General features: G+C 42.5%; 1 protein-coding gene across 6 annotated transcripts in view; it reads left to right on the top strand.

The window, feature by feature from the left end:
* LOC125162118 (uncharacterized) overlaps positions 1 to 18,696 on the top strand; it is a 102,898-nt gene that overhangs the window by 38,703 nt on the left and 45,499 nt on the right. The window contains exon 3 of one of the 6 annotated variants that reach the window (XR_007150900.1): positions 6,053 to 6,155. The exons of the other annotated variants lie outside the window; for them this stretch is intronic. The gene's annotated coding sequence lies outside the window, so the exon portion shown is untranslated. Of the gene's footprint in view, positions 1 to 6,052; positions 6,156 to 18,696 lie in introns of those variants that run through there. 6 annotated transcript variants of the gene reach the window in all.

The following is an 18,696-nucleotide window of genomic DNA, read 5'->3' as shown; positions in this document are numbered from 1 at the left end:
GTGTGGAGGTTCCTCAAAAAATTAAAAATAGACCTACCCTATGACCCAGCAGTAGCACTGCTAGGAATTTACCCAAGGGATACAGGAGTAGCGATGCATAGGGGCACTTGTACACCAATGTTTATAGCAGCACTCTCAACAATAGCTAAATTATGGAAAGAGCCTAAATGTCCATCAACTGATGAATGGATAAATAAATTGTGGTTTATATACACAATGGAATAAAACATTTTAATTACAGCCATTTAATAGTTGTATCTCATTGCAATTTTGATTTGTATTTCCCTAATGACTAGGGATGTGCAGAATCTTTTCATGTGTTTATTGACCATTTATAGATCTTCTTTGGGGACATGTCTTTTAAAAGCCTTTGCCCATTTTTTAATTGAGCTGTTTGCCTTTCTGTTGATAGGTTGTAGGTATTCCTTCTATATTCTGGATATTAACTAACCTCTTATCAAATACATGATTTGCAAAGAATTTTTTCCCCCTTGCCATGGTTGCCTTTTCATTCTGTTGATAGTGTCCTTTGATGCACAAAGGTTTTTAATTTTAATGGAGTCCAGTTTATCTATGTTTTTCTTTTGTTGCCTGTGTAAACCACAGTATCAACTGCCTTGAGTTGTATAACAAGTGATGTCTTTCAGCTGAATTGTCCTAAATATTCCAATGCCTATAAGATGCATAATATCACCTGTTTTAGAGTCGATTTTTCTTCCTAGAGATAACCTGTGTGTGTGTGTGTATGTTTCCATCTTGGATGGGGACAAGAAGTTTGGACAATAAGGTATAGCAGTTCTGTGTATGTGTGTGCATTCAGATGAAAGCACTTTATTTTGTGGATGCAGGTGGATTTTCCAAGTACCCCAGAGACACAGAAAGTCATCCTCTAACTTTGTGGACTTCAAATATAATTTTCTTTCCATCTCTAGGAAACAAAAGCACACTCACAAAGTACATCCAAGAACCTATGGAAAGATTTGGGTCCCAATTCCAGATACTCTTTCTTTCAGAATAGATTTAATTCATGGGAACTGCTGGAATATTGACTTAATCAGTATAAAAGTTTAAAGACAAACTTGACATGAGCCTCATGATTTCCTTAAATTCATATTTCCAAGTGATAGCAACATGGAAGCAGTGGTCTGAAAGAGCAGAATTGGAAAATATTTAAATAAGCCATTAGTCCTGCCAACTCAACACCAGGGCATCTTGACCGCACATTTGGAACTACAAGAAACAAGTCATAAACCTCTGAACTCTGGGAATGATTAAATTACATCTGGCATTAGAAGAGGCAGGGTGAGGTCCTTCAAGCTAGCCACAGCTGATCCTTGGAGTATGTTTCTAGCCTCTCTGGGAGGAAGCTAAATGGAGCCAATGAGCCTGAGTGGACATTTATCAACAGGAAGGGAAGGCCAAAGGTCACAAGAAAGGGTAACAGAAAATGGAAAAGAAGGGTATAGGACTAAAGTGTTGCCAAGGACAGCTTTGTATAAGGTGGAGTCTGATGGAGAAAGGAGGAAGAATAAAGCTTTTCTTTCTAGAACCACTCCAGCTAAGCATGAATGTGGATGTGAAAAACTGGAGCAGGAGAATCCAGAAATTCTGTTCTAGAAATCAGTACCTCTCCAACTTCAATGTGCCTTCAAATGGCCAGAGGATCTTGTTAAAATGAGGGTTCTGATGAAGTTGCTCTGGGGTAGGACTGACGTTCTGCATTCATAACTACTCCCAGGTGATTCGATATTGCTGCCCCCCCCCCCACTTTAAGTAGCAAGGCTATACATTGGAGATAAGGTAGAAAAAGAAATGAAAGAAATGAAGGAAGGATGGAGGGATAGATACCCTAAGAGTTTCTCTGTGGATCACACCATGGGACTATCTAGATGAGGTCCTTAGTTTCTTCTGCAACTGAATCTCCTGAGTAGGGTCCACAACAGAATTCTTTCTTGTAAGAATTGTGGCTGTTGACTTCTCTTGAATCTGTGTGAAAAAATGCAGAATGTGGTGGTAATGCAGAATGTGGAGTGGTTCATTCTCCTCATTTTGGGCTGGGAGACACCATGATTTCAGAGTAGGGAAACCTTGGGGGCAGAGACATCAGTTTTCCAGGGTAAGGACTGGAACAGAAGCAGCCACATGAAATCTAAGAGTATAAGGGAGCATACATAAACCATCTCTGGGAATTCCTAGAAAAATACTGTTTTGGTGAACCTTATAAAAGTTGAAAAATACACAGCCTTCCAAGGAACTACACTGTGGTGATTGGAGAGCCAGCATCAAGCTGTCTGTCCCAATAGCCCACAGAGAAGAGGGTGCAGAATCCATTGGCCTTCCCCCCCCACGCCCCCACCCTTTCCCTGGTCCTAACCCAACACTGGAGAAGCTAGAAGAGGGTGGCTATGAGAACATCTGAAAGACTCTCTCTTTCTTTGATCTTAAATAGTTCTAAAATATGCTTTAACATATATTTCTTTTGCTATGAATCTGCATGTTTGTAATTCTTGCGAATTTTTATTGTTTATACTTTCTTATTGAGTTATAAGAGCTCTTTATATATATTAATACAACTAGGACTTTCTTGTACGTATATGTTTAAAGTTTTAGAACACATGGCCTGCAAGGATGCAAATACTACTTTTTGAACTTTAGTCCTGTGGATCACTAGTGTCCCATGGATACTACTGTTGCAGAATGAGCATGCAAACTGAGTGGTGCATTGAGAACAAATGGAGGTTAAATGGGACTACCACCAAATGGCTAATTAAAGGTCTCATGAACACTTATTTAGTGCCTCATGAAAATTAGATGGATCACATGCCTCATGAATATTAAGTGCCTACTTGGGCCTTCCATCCATTCCAGTCTGTTTTAGTACACATTTCTTCTACTTTTTTTTTTTTTTTGAAAAATGTTTCTCACATGATACATATTTCTATACTTAGTTTTATTTATCCTCCTTACTTGTTTCTCTAAGGTTTTAATTGTAGAATTGAATTTTTATTTTATTTTATTTTATTTTATTTTATTTTATTTTATTTTATTTTAGAGAGAGGGAAAGTGCAAGCTGGGGAGAGGGGCAGAGAGAGAGAGAGAGAGAGAGAATCTTAAACTGAGCATGAAACCTGACATGGGGCTCAATCCCACAACCCTGGGATCACGACCTGAGCTAAAATCAAGAGTCAGATGCTCAACTGACTGAGCCACACAGACACCCTTGAGTATTCTTTTCAAAAAATCACAAACATTTATTACTATTTATTACCCCCCAAGGCAGTTTGCAAAAACTGGGGAGGTGATATAAGAGGCACAGAGGTACAATTAGAAGTCTCCTTTCATAAACTGAAGTATTTCTCCCAATCTTGACCATGTTTGGGCCCCAGAGAGCATGGGTGGCAGGGGAAATCAGCCACATTTCTTCTCCTCAAGGCTGTGTAAAGCCCACATATCCAAGTGTGAGGAGAGCTTGCATGTTCTGACAGCAAGATGGGGGCTTCTTGGAGGCCATTGTGGGGCCATGGAAAGTATGATTGTTCAGGAATTGTAGTACAGTTGTGAATGGGACCGGCTTCTTATTGCACACACCTGTACTCTTGAGGTGGGACAGGAGTGGCTGGTGGGACTCGTGCTCTTATGTGTTAATTCCATACAAAGCAAAAACTAACTGAGATCAAAACTGGAAACATAAACAAATCCCATCTTCCAACATTTATGACATCCCATATAATTAATGCACAAAAGTGAAAACTTAAATTACCCTCATAAAATGAAAAGTTATTGGAATAAACTTTATTCCCTCCATTTAATAGGAATCATTAGGCTTTTACTTTACATGGAAAAGGGGGATCAAAGGCATTAAAGACCCATTATTTAAAGTCAAAACAATGTTTTATTGGGTTTCATGAATTAAAATAGATCAAGGTCTTTTCAAAGTTCAGAAACAAAAGTGAATACATTTAGGAAGAAGATGTAGCACGAAAGGGAAGAAAGTTAAAACACTAGAAGTTCTATACTTAAAATAATAGTTCTTTGCTCCTCCTCCAACTCTTGTGTTTGATAGAAAAACAGAGATAAATCGTTTTCATTAGCTAAGCATATTCTAATGTTCTGTTAGCTAAATGGAAATCTTATTATAGTCCCTGGTGGAATAATTTAAGCTAGTGTTCTTTATGTGGCTCTGCATATAAATATCTAACTTCAGAGTTTTAACCAAGATCCAAATCAAACAAAATTAGTTAATTTCATCTTTCAGTAAGACATTGTTCAACTAACACACAGGTGTACTCTTTGGAAAGAAGCCAGCTAGAAAATACTTGAAATTGACTACAGAGAAATTACTAGAATTTACTAAAGACCATAGGTTACAGTTTTAATTACTTAAAGAGCAATTTATTCAAATAGCCAGGAGGGGTTTTAATCTCAGCTGAAAATGTTTGGGTGGGTTCCATTTTAGTTTTACCTTATTCTAGAATCTGAATCTTGTGAGTTTTTTCCTCCCCAAAGTACCATATTGCTTTTTGGGTCATGCCAATATATACAAAGTTCTTATTAGTTGAAATATGGGCAAACAAGAAATACTCACTCACTGTCTAGATACTCTTGATTCACATGTCTAAAGTACTTAGGATGAATGATACCCATGCCCCTTTGTTCTGCAAATAGAGCTGAAAATCTCCAAAGATTAGCTTTTCTTGCAATGCTTCCAATAATAATACTTGATTACACAAGGAATTGATGTAATAATAGTTTCAGATAATAATAATGCCTAGCCCTTAAGCATTTGTCATCTTCGAAGTGTTTTAACCATTTAATCCTCAGCAAATCCCTGTGAAATGAGGAAGTCAGCAAGCAGTACATTATTCCCACTTCATAGTCTTGAACCCCAACCACTGAAGTGTGTTTGCTTACTCCTGTATCACTTGGATCCAGCTAGGGTGGATGAATTGTGAAAAATGTTTCTTTCACCATTTCGTTTTGTCTGCTATAAACCATGATGCTGGCAGAGGGCTGCTGTTCTCATTATTATTATTATTATTATTATTATTTACATTATAAGCATTAGCTCAATTATCTTAATGTTATGAAAATACCTTCTTTAGTATGAGTGAGACACAACTCCAAGGCCTCTGCCTCACTAGATTTGGAAATGTTCTTATTTGTTATTAGGGAAAGTCCCTTTACTTGAAAGATAGTCTAGAAATAAGAGGAAACTTAAAGACTTAAAAGCATTTAAACTTCATCCAGATAAAAGAGTTTGGAATTTTAAACAAGATTATCCAGATTTAAGAGGAAAACACTTAAATATTTTTAATAAAATCGAGTGATTACTTGATTTTTAACAGCAAATTGAAAAAGGACAATAAAATGCAATCATTGTTTCTAATACCTGCTACTCTTCACTCTGCATTCAAAGCTCTACTTGAGGTTTCATTTAGAGAATTCCGAGGAATAGTTGCTATGTCAGCCGGGATAGAATAGGTTATACTGGGATAACAGATTAATCTCAGCATCTCAGTGGCTTAACACAACAAAGATTTACCCCTCATGCTACCTGTTCATTGTGAGTCAGCCAAGAGATTGGGTAGGAGAGGGGGCTCTGCTCCTGGCATCCAGCTGATGGATGCTCTACTGTCTTGTTGCTATACCCATGTGGAACACATCTCATTTGCCAAAGCAGAAGAAAAGAGGAGCATAGAGAAATCACATGTGCTCTTCTATAATTGGATCTGAAGTATCATTTGTGACCAAAGTGCATTTACCAGATAGGCTAGAAGGAGAGCAAATGAACTGCATGGTTAGCATTATTGCCTCTGCCACAGTTACTATGTGATCTTCATACTATTTTCTGTATACACAATATTTTTTATAGATACATACTATATAACATATATTTTGTATCCTTATAGCACATTATGTATATAACATAGTATTTTGTGTATACACAATGTACATTACATGTATATAGATCTTATTTTACTTATATTTGTTATGGAAAATTGAATGAAAAGTAAAAATATGTATTTCCTTTCTAATTTCCATACCATTTCAGAGGAGCAATTCCATTGAAAAAACCATTTGCCTCAACAGAAAATACATGGCATAAAAACAGACACATAGACCAATGGAATAGAATAGAAACCCCAGAACTAGACCCACAAACGTATGGCCAACTCATCTTTGACAAAGCAGGAAAGAACATCCAATGGAAAAAAGACAGCCTCTTTAACAAATGGTGCTGGGAGAACTGGACAGCAACATGCAGAAGGTTGAAACTAGACCACTTTCTCACACCATTCACAAAAATAAACTCAAAATGGATAAAGGACCTAAATGTGAGACAGGAAACCATCAAAACCTTAGAGGAGAAAGCAGGAAAAGACCTCTCTGACCTCAGCCGTAGCAATCTCTTACTCGACACGTCCCCAAAGGCAAGGGAATTAAAAGCAAAAGTGAATTACTGGGATCTTATGAAGATAAAAAGCTTCTGCACAGCAAAGGAAACAACCAACAAAACTAAAAGACAACCAACGGAATGGGAAAAGATATTCGCAAATGACATATCGGACAAAGGGCTAGTATCCAAAATCTATAAAGAGCTCACCAAACTCCACACCCGAAAAACAAATAACCCAGTGAAGAAATGGGCAGAAAACATGAATAGACACTTCTCTAAAGAAGACATCCGGATGGCCAACAGGCACATGAAAAGATGTTCAGCGTCGCTCCTTATCAGGGAAATACAAATCAAAACCACACTCAGGTATCACCTCACGCCAGTCAGAGTGGCCAGAATGAACAAATCAGGAGACTATAGATGCTGGAGAGGATGTGGAGAAACGGGAACCCTCTTGCACTGTTGGTGGGAATGCAAATTGGTGCAGCCGCTCTGGAAAGCAGTGTGGAGGTTCCTCAGAAAATTAAAAATAGACCTACCCTATGACCCAGCAATAGCACTGCTAGGAATTTATCCAAGGGATACAGGAGTACTGATGCATAGGGCCACTTGTACCCCAATGTTCATAGCAGCACTCTCAACAATAGCCAAATTATGGAAAGAGCCTAAATGTCCATCCACTGATGAATGGATAAAGAAATTGTGGTTTATATATACAATGGAATATTATGTGGCAATGAGAAAAAATGAAATATGGCCTTTTGTAGCAACGTGGATGGAACTGGAGAGTGTGATGTTAAGTGAAATAAGCCATACAGAGAAAGACAGATACCATATGGTTTCACTCTTATGTGGATCCTGAGAAACTTAACAGGAACCCATGGGGGAGGGGAAGGAAAAAAAAAAAAAAGAGGTTAGAATGGGAGAGAGCCAAAGCATAAGAGACTGTTAAAAACTGAGAACAAACTGAGGGTTGATGGGGGGTGGGAGGGAGGAGAGGGTGGGTGATGGGTATTGAGGAGGGCACCTTTTGGGATGAGCACTGGGTGTTGTATGGAAACCAATTTGTCAATAAATTTCATAAAAAAAAACAGAAAATACAAAGAACAGTAAGGAACTAATTCTAATGTCTGTGCTATGGAACACTCTGCCTTCATTGCTGTAAGCCTGTTGAATGAAGAGTTTATCGTATAAGTTCTTTACATGTTCAACCAAAACCCATATTACATATTACACTCCTGAAACAATTCTGACTACAGAATTTAAATGGCAGCAATGTTAGAGCACAGAGGGTGATATGGTGTGTCCTAACCATTCACCACATCCAGGTGAGAGATAAGCCAGGATTTGTTAATACTCTGGCTGCAGCATGCCATTTGCAAGCTCAGAGTCCCATATCAAAGGGATAGTAGCCTAAAACAATAACCTAAACATTATTTAATAGTGGTGGGGGCTTGGAGTAGTGGGATCTATTTTCTGGCCATTTGAAGGTTGGTCAAACCACTATAAGGAAGCATGGCTGAATATCTGTAGATGTTAACTGGACTTTGCCTGGTTTTTAAGTTCACTCTAATTTTTGAGGTGTCTTGGATATTTTGCTCCAGGAAATGTAATTAAATGCGAGAAATCCAGGTGGCTAAGTAGAATGACCACATTTAGAGAGGGCTTAGTGAGTGCCAGGTATATTACTAGGTGTTTATAACATTATCTTATTTAATGTAGACCCCACAATGACTATTTGAGGTAGGTAACAAATCCATTTTACTGATAAAGAGATTAAGATCCAGACAATTTAAATAAACTTGCCCTAAGCCATAAGGCTGTAAGTTGCAGAAACATGACATGAATCCACATACATTTGTCACATACATTTGTGAGCTGACTGGATGAAAGGTCTGGTCTGATATACTGGGGTCCAGTTAGACTCGATTCCATCCTTACGCCTTTTGAGTGTCACTGATGTTCTGCAAGTGCACATGCTCGAGGAAGGCTGGATGGCCCTCCTCCATCATAGTCTGTGAAAATAGGCTTAGCTTTCAGAGAAGCTAGAGAAAACCCAAGTTAGAAGCTCGCTATTCCCTGACAATGTATCTTTTGTGTATCAGTCATTTCTTCATTCTTAACATCTTCATATAATTCCTCTTCACTTTTCGTATCTTCCTTGTATTTTTTCTTTCAGCTTGCTGTGCCTCTCTTCTGATCTGACACTTCATGCCTTTCATAAAAAAGCTGTTACTCTTATTCTTAAATCTGTTTCTCCTGTAGGAGACCAGTTTCTATTCCTTTCTGGTATGTCGCAGTGATATGCAGTTCTAGCATAGGGCTGGTCTTTTCTCTGCTTTATCCATTCTCCTTCCCACAACATCCACTGGAGCACCCAGGAAGCCAACAGCTTCTCTGACAATGGTGTCCTTTGGCCCCTGGATTCTGTGTGGATTTTCCCTCTAGGAAAGAAGAACCAAAACTGAGCCCAGTGGGCAAGGATCTATCTGTGGCCCAATAGAGACTGATTTTTGCCATGTTCATTTCTGCAGTCTTCCTTGTTCCAGCCCACCTCTTAAGCACATCCAGGGGGAACACACATCTTCCAAGATAACGAGAGGATAGATGCTGTCCCAGGAACATCTGTGGGAGCAGGCAAAAGAGAACTTAGCCTGAAGTAAAGCTGGAAGAGCAAATGCTTTGGAACCAGGACATCCTGCATTGGAATCCTGGCTCCAGGGACACTTATCACAGCCTCCAGAAAGCCCAAGTTGAAAGTAGTCTCAAGGTGTGCTCTGGTGTTTGCTATGACATCAGAGGAGTTTTACACCCAAGAAATTTGGGAAGTCTTTGAGTGCAGCAGGCAAGGCTCGATCCTGTTCTGAGCTACGCACCTACCACTCTACCACTCTGCCACTACATATCCTTGGCTCTCTACCTATCAGATAGAGATCTGAAACTCATTCCCAGTGTGAAAACCAGGGGCACTCAGCATTGAAGTTCTTTTGCGGTGTTGTGTTTTAAGCAGGTGCATGTGAGAAATCCAATAAATGTATTTTATTGAATGAATGAACATTTCTCACAGGGGATTGTTTTGCAAAGAGGGACTTTCAGTGTAGGAAGCATTGACAGGGCCTCTGAGAGCAGATGGGGAAGTGGGGGAGGGAAGGGGTGTCCATGCTTACTTGTGAGCTTCAGCCACAAGGTACGTCGGATCTGCCAGGGAGCCCCAGGGATGATGCCATAATTTCCTGAAAAAGAACTCTAGAATGAGGTGTTTTATGTTCCTTTTCCCAGGGATTTATTCATACAGTTGTACCCAGACCACAATGGTGGCTCTTGCTCCCTTTTCCCTTTGTTCCTCCCTTGGGCTAGCACAGACGCTTGCCATCTGAAGAACTGGGGTGACTGTGAGCTAGGTCCAGCTTCCAGCCCAGTACTAGCCCTCACGCCCTCCCTCAGTGCAGACCCCAGGCTTTTTGGATTTTCTGTCCCTCAGAGTCCTGTGAAAGGTCTGGTATTTGAGATGTGTTCAGACACTGAGAAGCAGAGGTTAGGGTCCCATGGCTGCAGGTCTGAAGAACTTTAATTAGAGGCTTCTCCAGACCACCCGCCTGCCAGCCTCTCTAAGGCCCTGATGTCTGTATCCCAGAAGGGTCCTCGCCGCTGTGGGTGGCAAACCACAGCAGGACGCCTGAAGGTAGTCAAGTGGGCCTGAGGAGGCCCTCAGACCTCAGCTGGTTTTAATCCCATAAAACTGAAACTTAATATATGAGGGAGGCAAGATAAAAAAAAATGCTTTTGTGCTGCATCAGTGTTCCATGTTGGCCTCCAAATCCCATTGGGTCAGATTCAACCACAATAATGATGATGATGGTAATAGTACTAACAGCAATCACAACAGCCATGGGATGATAAAAGAGAAAAGCAGAAACCAAAGGGGGGCTCCTGACACTGGCACTGCCTGGTGTGTGTTGTCCTGGTTGATTGAACAGGAAGCCCAAGTAATGGGTCCCAGTGACTGCAGGTCCCTCCAGTCCCAGCAGCTCTGCTGGGGGTGCTGCCAACCTGGGGTCATCCTTAGGCCTGTGTCTGGTTGCCCAAAGCCGAGCCTGGGGGTCCAGTCAGAATTCTGTTGGCTTTTCCCCAGCTATGGTGGCCTGACATCCTGGCGTCTGGGCTGAGGAGCACTTGTCTATGTGTCCTCCTAAAGATACTTTAGCAGCTGGAGTCAGGACGAGAGCAAGTGACCACGAGTAGAAGATGCATCCCCTTTTGTTACTTGATGAACTCGGTATGAAAAATAGGGGACCTTTCATATATCTCTAGGTGAGCGCTTTCGCCAGCTTTACCACAGTGGTCTTGAGCTTTCCACTGCCCCACTCGTAGGCTGCCTTATGGTGGCCCCAGGGGAGGCTGACTTCCCTGTACAACTGTCACCACCATTGTCCACTCTGAGTCACTGTAGTCTGGCTGCTGCCTATGGCATTGCTCTTGCTGAGCCTGTGAGCAGCCTCCTGATCAGTGAATCCAGTGGATACCCACTCAGGCCTTGTCTATCTGGCCTCCTTGGGGCATGTGACACGTGGCACCAGTGCATCCTTTTGGCATGACTGATGCATTTTACCCCTTTCATTCCCTCCAACCACTGTCTGTGGTAGGACCCTGTTCCTCTGCCTTGGATACTGCAGCTCCTTGAGAACCCAGCTGCAGCTCTCTGTTCTTCAAACCACTTGTGAACAATCTCTTGGTTCTTCGGCCAGGTCCCCACAGTGAAGGCTACAATGGGCCTAGCGCAACTGAGAGAGGCTCAAGAGAGTACTATGCAATCAATCCTACCTCAGAGGATCTTCTCCAGCATCCATATCCCAAAGCTGCAGGTGAAGCATGTCTGGTTCAAACTGGACAAGTTGGGAGTTTTGGTGACTGATGGCATAGACTATAGATAAGTTAATTTTATAGTTCTTAAGAAATAAAGAAGAAATCCCCAACTAACGACAGGCAAAACAGATGACCTACATATATGGGAAAATCTGTTGTCCTCCTATCTTTGAACCATCCTCAAAACTCTCCCTCATTCCTATAAGTAAGAGGCTTGGTTCTCTAGCTACTTTGTAATCCACTGTTCTGGAAAACAGGAGGAGGAGATCACTGTGTTCAGGGAAGTGCAGAGCAAAAGTGAAGACTTTCTTTCTTTTTTTTAACGTTTATTTATTTTTGAGACAGAGAGAGACAGAGCATGAATGGGGGAGGGGCAGAGAGAGAGGGAGACACAGAATCCGAAACAGGCTCCAGGCTCTGAGCGGTCAGCACAGAGCCCGACGCGGGGCTCGAACTCACGGACTGCGAGATCATGACCTGAGCTGAAGTCGGACGCTTAACCAACTGAGCCACCCAGGCGCCCCAAAGTGAAGACTTTCAACAGCCTAGAGGGGAGGGGAAGGAGGCCAAAGGACAAATGTGGGCAGGAGTAGGAGCTGAGGAAAGGCCCACAGAGCCCCACTTGTTTCTTTTCTAAATTGAACAATAACCGATATTAATACAGCCATACAATGACTGAGAATACATAGGTCCTGTCACAAGTGGAGATCTTTGTAGAACGAGGGTGGGCCTACAAGAGTTCTTCTCTGGGATTGGCTGACTCAGGGCCTTGTGACTGAACAGCCAGCAACAGTTTACCAACGCCAGAGCACCGTGGATACAGTCAGCCAGCCTGGCAATAACTGTCGGCGTCTTAGGGAAGGATTTTTGAGGGTTTAGAATCCTTACAATTATAACTGTTGTATGGTTAGGTCCAATGGGGAATAGGAAAATCAAAACTCCTGGGGATGACTGATGGTTCTCTGGATAGTTCCTGCTCCTCTTCCCCTCTCTGTGAGGTCTTCTTATCCCTGACAGAGTGAACTTCACAACCCCTCCTCTGTGTCCCCTCTGTATGCCCTTCTGCCATTTAATTTCTTTGCATCAGCCATAATCATCTGTTAACCTCTGCCTCAGCCACTGGACTGTATGTTCCCTGAGGTCAGTACATCTATTTCTGATGCCTACCATTGTTCATGGCATACAGAAAGTCCTCAGGTAATTTTGGATAGACAAATGAATGAGTGATGAATGAATAAATCAATGAATGAAGATTTAAAGTGACTGGTTTTCAGAGGCAGATTGGGAAATCATTCCCTAGCAATGGACAGACATTTTTGGGTATTTGTAAGGCCTTAGATGGTTGATAATGGAGCACAAGAAGCATGCCAACCAGGAAAGACATGGGGATTGTGTCATCAGGGCCTTGGAGAAGGAGCATGTTTTAGTTCATTAAATGTTCCCTATGAAATATCAGGATGACATAAAATACTGGGCCTTCCCTAGGTGAGAACCTCTTTCTAATTTATGGCCTACATACAACTAAACATTGAGCTAGACGGGCAAACTTGTGCTTGCTTTTTTTCTGTATTATTCTGAATAATTTTTCTATTCCCCCCACTACTACCTCAGGAGATTGACTTAAGGAGAGTGTCTCAGATAAAAGCATCCTTACAATCTAACGAATTCACTACAAAACATTTTAAAAATGATTATAGGTTTTAGTCGATGAGTATGGCCAATGTTGGTTTTCTTATCCTGGATCAGCCTATTACCAGGTCTGAGAGCCCAGCATTGCCAGTGTAGCATCCTCTCCATGATACCAAAGGGTTAGCGTGCTGACCCCTGGATGGAGCAAACATTAGATCTATCAATTATTATCACACCAGTTGTTTTAGAAAAGCCCTTTTCCCCAACCCTATGATGACAGGGAACTTGTACCATTTTATGTATAAAAGAAGGAGGCCCCAGCAAAGGGGAGAAGGCGTTCAAGTTCTGTGTGTGCTGGGGCAGAACAAGAAAAGTATTGTTGAGGAGAAAAGGCAAAGTCCCCGCTGAAGTGAAACCCTATCAACCTGCCTCTGAGAGCTGAAGGCTTTTCTGGAGCAGGAGAATGAAATAGAGCCCAGCTCCCTCAAGCCTGGTGGGCTGCTTAGCACCCCAAGTTGGAAGATCTGGGGCTGGGACATCCTCACCGCGTTTGCATTATTTCATTAAGCTGTTGACAAATAAACACATGGAAACAATCCATAGCCGGGTGCTGATTACATTTTCCTTCAAAGGCATGGCAGGCCCTGTGTCTTCTGTGAAAAATTATCTTAATCCTTCATTGACATTGAACCCACCCTCACATTTTCCAAAATTTCTTAGTCATGCTTTTCAAAAGGTTTGATTGCTGTCCCTTCTAAATGATTTTGCACAGTGTTCACCTCTCTCTCGTCTTCTATCCTGGAGGAACTTGAGGCCAGATGACAGCTGAGCTGACCACCAGCATCATCATCCTTGCAATAGACGCTGCCTCCTGTGTGGTGGCGCACTAAGTAACCCTACCATCTGGGCCCATTCTGCACAGCCAGAGTACATTGTTCCTTCTTGGTTATGTGTGTAAAACCAGAACCTTCTCAACCAGATCATAAACACTCTGCAGTTCAGTGTCTCCTACCCTCTGTAACACTCTGCTGGATTTTCATTCATTGATTGATGGTCTAGCAACATCAGGAGTGTATACTGAACTAATTTCTCTTGTGTGCATTCATAATGGTACCAGTTCTATACCATCCTTGGAAAAATGGGGGAATAGTCATATAGTAATTTTTCATGTTCTGTGGTTCAGATGATACTAGAAAGCTCCTCAGTTGAACAGTTCACTTCCATAGCATGAACGGCAGCCTACAATCAGGTCAACTTGGCAACCTGCTCAGCAGTGTTCCCCTGGGTCATTGTGAGTGAGGGAAGGAGGTTTCTTGGAGGTTTATCGTAACTTTTTTATGTAGGCTTTCCTTAGAGAGAGCATATCTGCTCAACTTGACAGTCTGTTTATGCACAGGCCTCCTGATACACCACGTACTAGTTAAAATGTCCAATATGGAAAGTATTATAACAGCTATGCAACCACCTTTGATTAGAAGCAGCTTTGGCTTCAGATGTGATCAGGGTTAACAGAAAATTGGGCATGTGCAGAGGCTGGCTTAACGACTTTAGTCTTTGCTCTCCTCTTGTTTATCATTTGGTAACCTTGGGAGGCGATTTCTAAAGTTCTGTGTTCCCTATAGAGTGTCCTGTGGTGTTGACATTGAGGAGCGCAGATATAGAACACGTGAAAACCATTTATAGTAGCAACTAAGCTTTTGGGCATAGAACTTTTTGAATGTTTTGTTCTCAAGCTTTGGCTCATTACCTGAGAGGTGGAGATCCCTTCTTTAACAAAAACAACAGACCAACATAAACCAAGTACTCAGACAGCTAATGTCTGATTACCTTGGTGTTTTCTATTTTGAATTTCTTAACTACCCATGATTATTAAGTATAGAGCAATGCCCTCCAACAGGTTCCCTTGAAATCTTATCTAAAACACAACATGGTTTTTTTGTAATGAAAAGTAGCCAGCTACCACTCAGAGTCATGAGGTTGGTGTGAGGCTTAAAAGTGTGTGGCCAGGGTGGGGAAGGGGCGCGGGTGGGGCGCGGGGCTTGTCCAGCTGGAATGCAGGCCTCCTCTGCTTGCCAGGCCTTGCTCTCTGGTCCTAGACTGTGTCAGTGCAGAGGATAGGACATCTTTTTGTAACTTGTCGTCTCAGAGGGGCACCCTTTTGGCCAGAAGCACTGCAAGCTGTGTCTGCCACGTTCCTGTGGATGCCTGCTTTTCCCTGTCCTCAGCCTCCAGATGACACTGGGGCTTCACTACTGCTGAGGAGAGACCAGAAATAGAGAAATTTCACATCTAATGCCATCTCGCCCAAGTGCCTGATCTCTCCCACTTCTTTTCAGCTTCTTCAGTAATAATCCCACGCACAAATTCAGCAAACATGAAGGATTTTCTTGCATATCCATATCCTATATGTACGAATGGGATGTATAACATGGCAACATTATGACTTATGTGGTTTTTTTTTCTCCCTGTAGTTATCTATTTGGCCCTTCCCTCCCCACTCAGCCAATTTAAACAACTAGGCTGTGCTGTGCTCAGTGCCTCAGGAAAGGCATGGGAAAAGCAGGAAACAGAGAAGGGGAAGGCTTGTCTTCACATATGTTTCCAGAAGCCAATGCTCTTTTTTTAAGTTTATTTATATATTTAGAGAGAGAGACAGAGTGTGTGCAAGTTGGGGAGGGGCCCAGAGGGAGAGAGAATCCCATGCAGGTTCCACACTGTCAGTGCAGAGCCCAACACGAACTGACATCATGATCTGAGCTGAAATCAAGAGTTGGACACTTAACCGACTGAGCCACCCGGGCATCCCGAGAAGCTGATACTCTTTTTTTTTTTTTTAAGTTTATTTATTTATTTTGAGAGAGAGAGAGAGAGAGAGAGAGAGAGAGAGAGAGAGAGAGAATGAGCTGGAAAGGGGCAGAGAGAGAGGGAGAGAGCGAGAATTCCAAGCAGGATCCTTTCTGTCAGCATAGAGCTGATGAGAGGCTCAAACTCACAAGCTGTGAGATCATGACTTGAGCTGAAATCAAGAGCCAGACATTTAACGGACTCAGCCACCTAGGTCTCCTGAGAAGCTGATACTGTTAAGGGAGAAGCGAGACCTCTGTATGAAGATTAGATGAGATGGACATCCTCAATAAGAGCAGAGATGACCACTCCTGTCCTCTTTAGGAAGGGCCCTCCTGGGTGAGGGAAGGTTGATAGAGAGTTCTGTGCTCTATCTGTTGGCAATTCCATCTGGGAAGACTCTCCTGCTCCAACAGGGCATAAAATGAGTCCTGTGCCTTCATGGGCAGCACAAGAAAGCTAATGGAATAGTCAGATCTAAAGGATTTCTGCCTGGAATGAGGGGTCCTGCTGAGCACTTGTGTGGACTGAAACCTGATGACCAGCAGGGAGGATGCCTGCATGGCCTCTAAGTGACCTTCCACCCCATCCCCTAGCCCTAAGTGGGCTTCCTGGAATACACAGTCCTGGAGAAAATAGGAGCTTGAGACCAAGCTTCTGCCGCCCCTGTGCAGTGGGATTCAAACATGAAGTCATAGAAAAACAGGTGAATTTCACACCTGAGTGGTGAGCAAGGATCCAAACCTGCTGTAGGATCTGTATAAACCAGACTTTCCCCCACCTTTCCTTTCTGCCTCACTCCACCCACACCTCTACCCATGGTTCCATAATTCTTTCCCACACCCACGTTCTGGAGAGGAAACCCACTAGAGCTGTGGGGCTGCCTAGGGGCGGTTGGGGTGAGGGGCTACATGGCCGAGCCCAGGTGCTAGTGAATGTGATGCTAGCATGACAAAAGCATCCAGGAGTGTCCACTCACTTGTCTTCACACACACCCTCACCCTGTGGCCAGAGGAAGATGCCAGCTCATGTTTGAGCCTCAAGCAAGGAGTTCTGTCCCTGTTCTGTCTCCTGAGAGTCCAGCCCTGTCTTCAGAATCTGGGTGAGAAGGGCTTTTGCTACCTGGGATCCAGGTCTGCCTCTCTGACTTTTGAAGGAGGCGTGCTCACAGCACAGCAGGGCTGCGTGGCTGGCGGGGCTGGCACACCCGAGCCATGACAGGTGTGAGCCAGTGAGCTCTGTGCCACCGAGATCCTGGTCCTGGCTCTAGTAGGGCTTGCTGTGTGGCCACAGCACGTGCCCAAGCTTCTCCGAGTCCCTGATTCCTCCCTGGGAAATGAGGAGACTGGATTAGAATGATCTGTAAGGTTCTTCTAGCTCTTTGGTATTTATGACAGTTGCTGCCATTTCCCTTTTCCCTGATTTGGGGCAGCAGTTCAGTTCTTTTATAAACCTGACGGAGTTTCTGTCCCTTTTGTATGCCTGGACCTTGAGAGGGCTCCTTCCCCATCCCCACTAGTGATGACAACAGCAACATTTCTCAGGTGAACAGGGCTTTCTAGTTTAAAACAATAGTGTCACATTAATTGATATCATTCAGTATTCGGGACCTGCCATCATGAGTCCCTCTTGTACTTCTCGTTCTGGTTATCTGCCTCTTTGGTGATTGATTGCCTTTCTATTTCTTTTGCTCGACTTGGAAGGCTTCTGAGTGTGCCCAGTGCCAGCTCCTGCACATGTCTACTGTCTTCTCAGAGATACCCCATGCACACCTCCATGCCTGTTTGTAGTGACCAAAGCAAATGGCTTTCATCACACTTTAGTTTTTTTCATTTTAATTCCAGCGTAGTTAACATACAGTGTTATATTAGTTTCAGGTGTACAATATAGTGATTCCACAGTTCTATACATTACTCAGTGCTTATCATGTTAAGTGTACTTTGAATCCCCATCACCTAGTTGACCCATCCTCCACCTACCTCCCCTCTGGTAACCCTCTGTCCTCTATAGTTAAGAGTATACTTAAGAGTCATCTGGGTGGCTCAGTCGGTTAAGCATCTGGCTTCAGTGCAAGTCATGATCTCACACCTTGTGAGTTCCAGCCCTGCATCGGGCTCTGTGCTGACAGCTCAGAGGCTGGCACCTGCTTCAGATTCTGTGTCTCCTCTTCTCTCGGCCCCTCCCCCACTTACACTCTGTCTCTCTCTCAAAAATTGATGAACATTTAAAAAAAGAGTCTGTTTTTTGGTTTGTCTCTTTTTTTCTTTGTTCATTTGTTTTGTTTCCTAATTCCACATGAGTGAAATCATATGGTATTTGTCTTTCTCTAACTTATTTTGCTTAGAATTATACTCTCTAGATACATTCATGTTATTGCAAATGACAAGATTTCATTTTTTATGGCTAATATCCCCTTGAGAGTGAGCAAGCTTGAGTGGGGAAGAGGGGCAGAGGAAGAGAGGACAGAGAGAAGAGAGAATCTCAAGTAGGCTCCATGCTCAGTACAGAGCTCGACACGGGGCTCAATCCCACAACTCTAGGATCATGACCTGACCTGAAGTAAAAATTCAGATGCTCTACAAATTGGCAAAGAAGAAGTCAAACTTTCATTCCTCACAGAGGACACGATACTCTACATAGAAAACCCGAAAGACTATGTCTAAAAGCTGCTAGAACTGATACATGAATTAGCAAAGTCACAGGATACAAAATTAATGTACAGAAATCGGTTTAATTTCTATACACCAATGATGAAGCAACAGAAAGAGAAATCAAGAAATTGATCCCATTTACAATCAATCCCATTTACCAAGAACCATAAAATATGTAGGAATAAACCTAACCAAAGATGTAAAAGATCTGTATGCTGAAAACTATAGAAATCTTATGAAAGAAATTGAAGAAGACATAAATAAATAGAAAAACATTCCATTCTCATGGATTGGAAGAATAAATATTGTTAA

This window comes from Prionailurus viverrinus, chromosome A3 (genome assembly GCF_022837055.1).
Source record: "Prionailurus viverrinus isolate Anna chromosome A3, UM_Priviv_1.0, whole genome shotgun sequence".
Taxonomy (NCBI): Eukaryota; Metazoa; Chordata; class Mammalia; order Carnivora; family Felidae; genus Prionailurus; species Prionailurus viverrinus.
The sequence above is the reverse complement of the archived record's forward strand: the minus strand, read 5'-3'. Positions and strand labels throughout refer to the sequence as shown.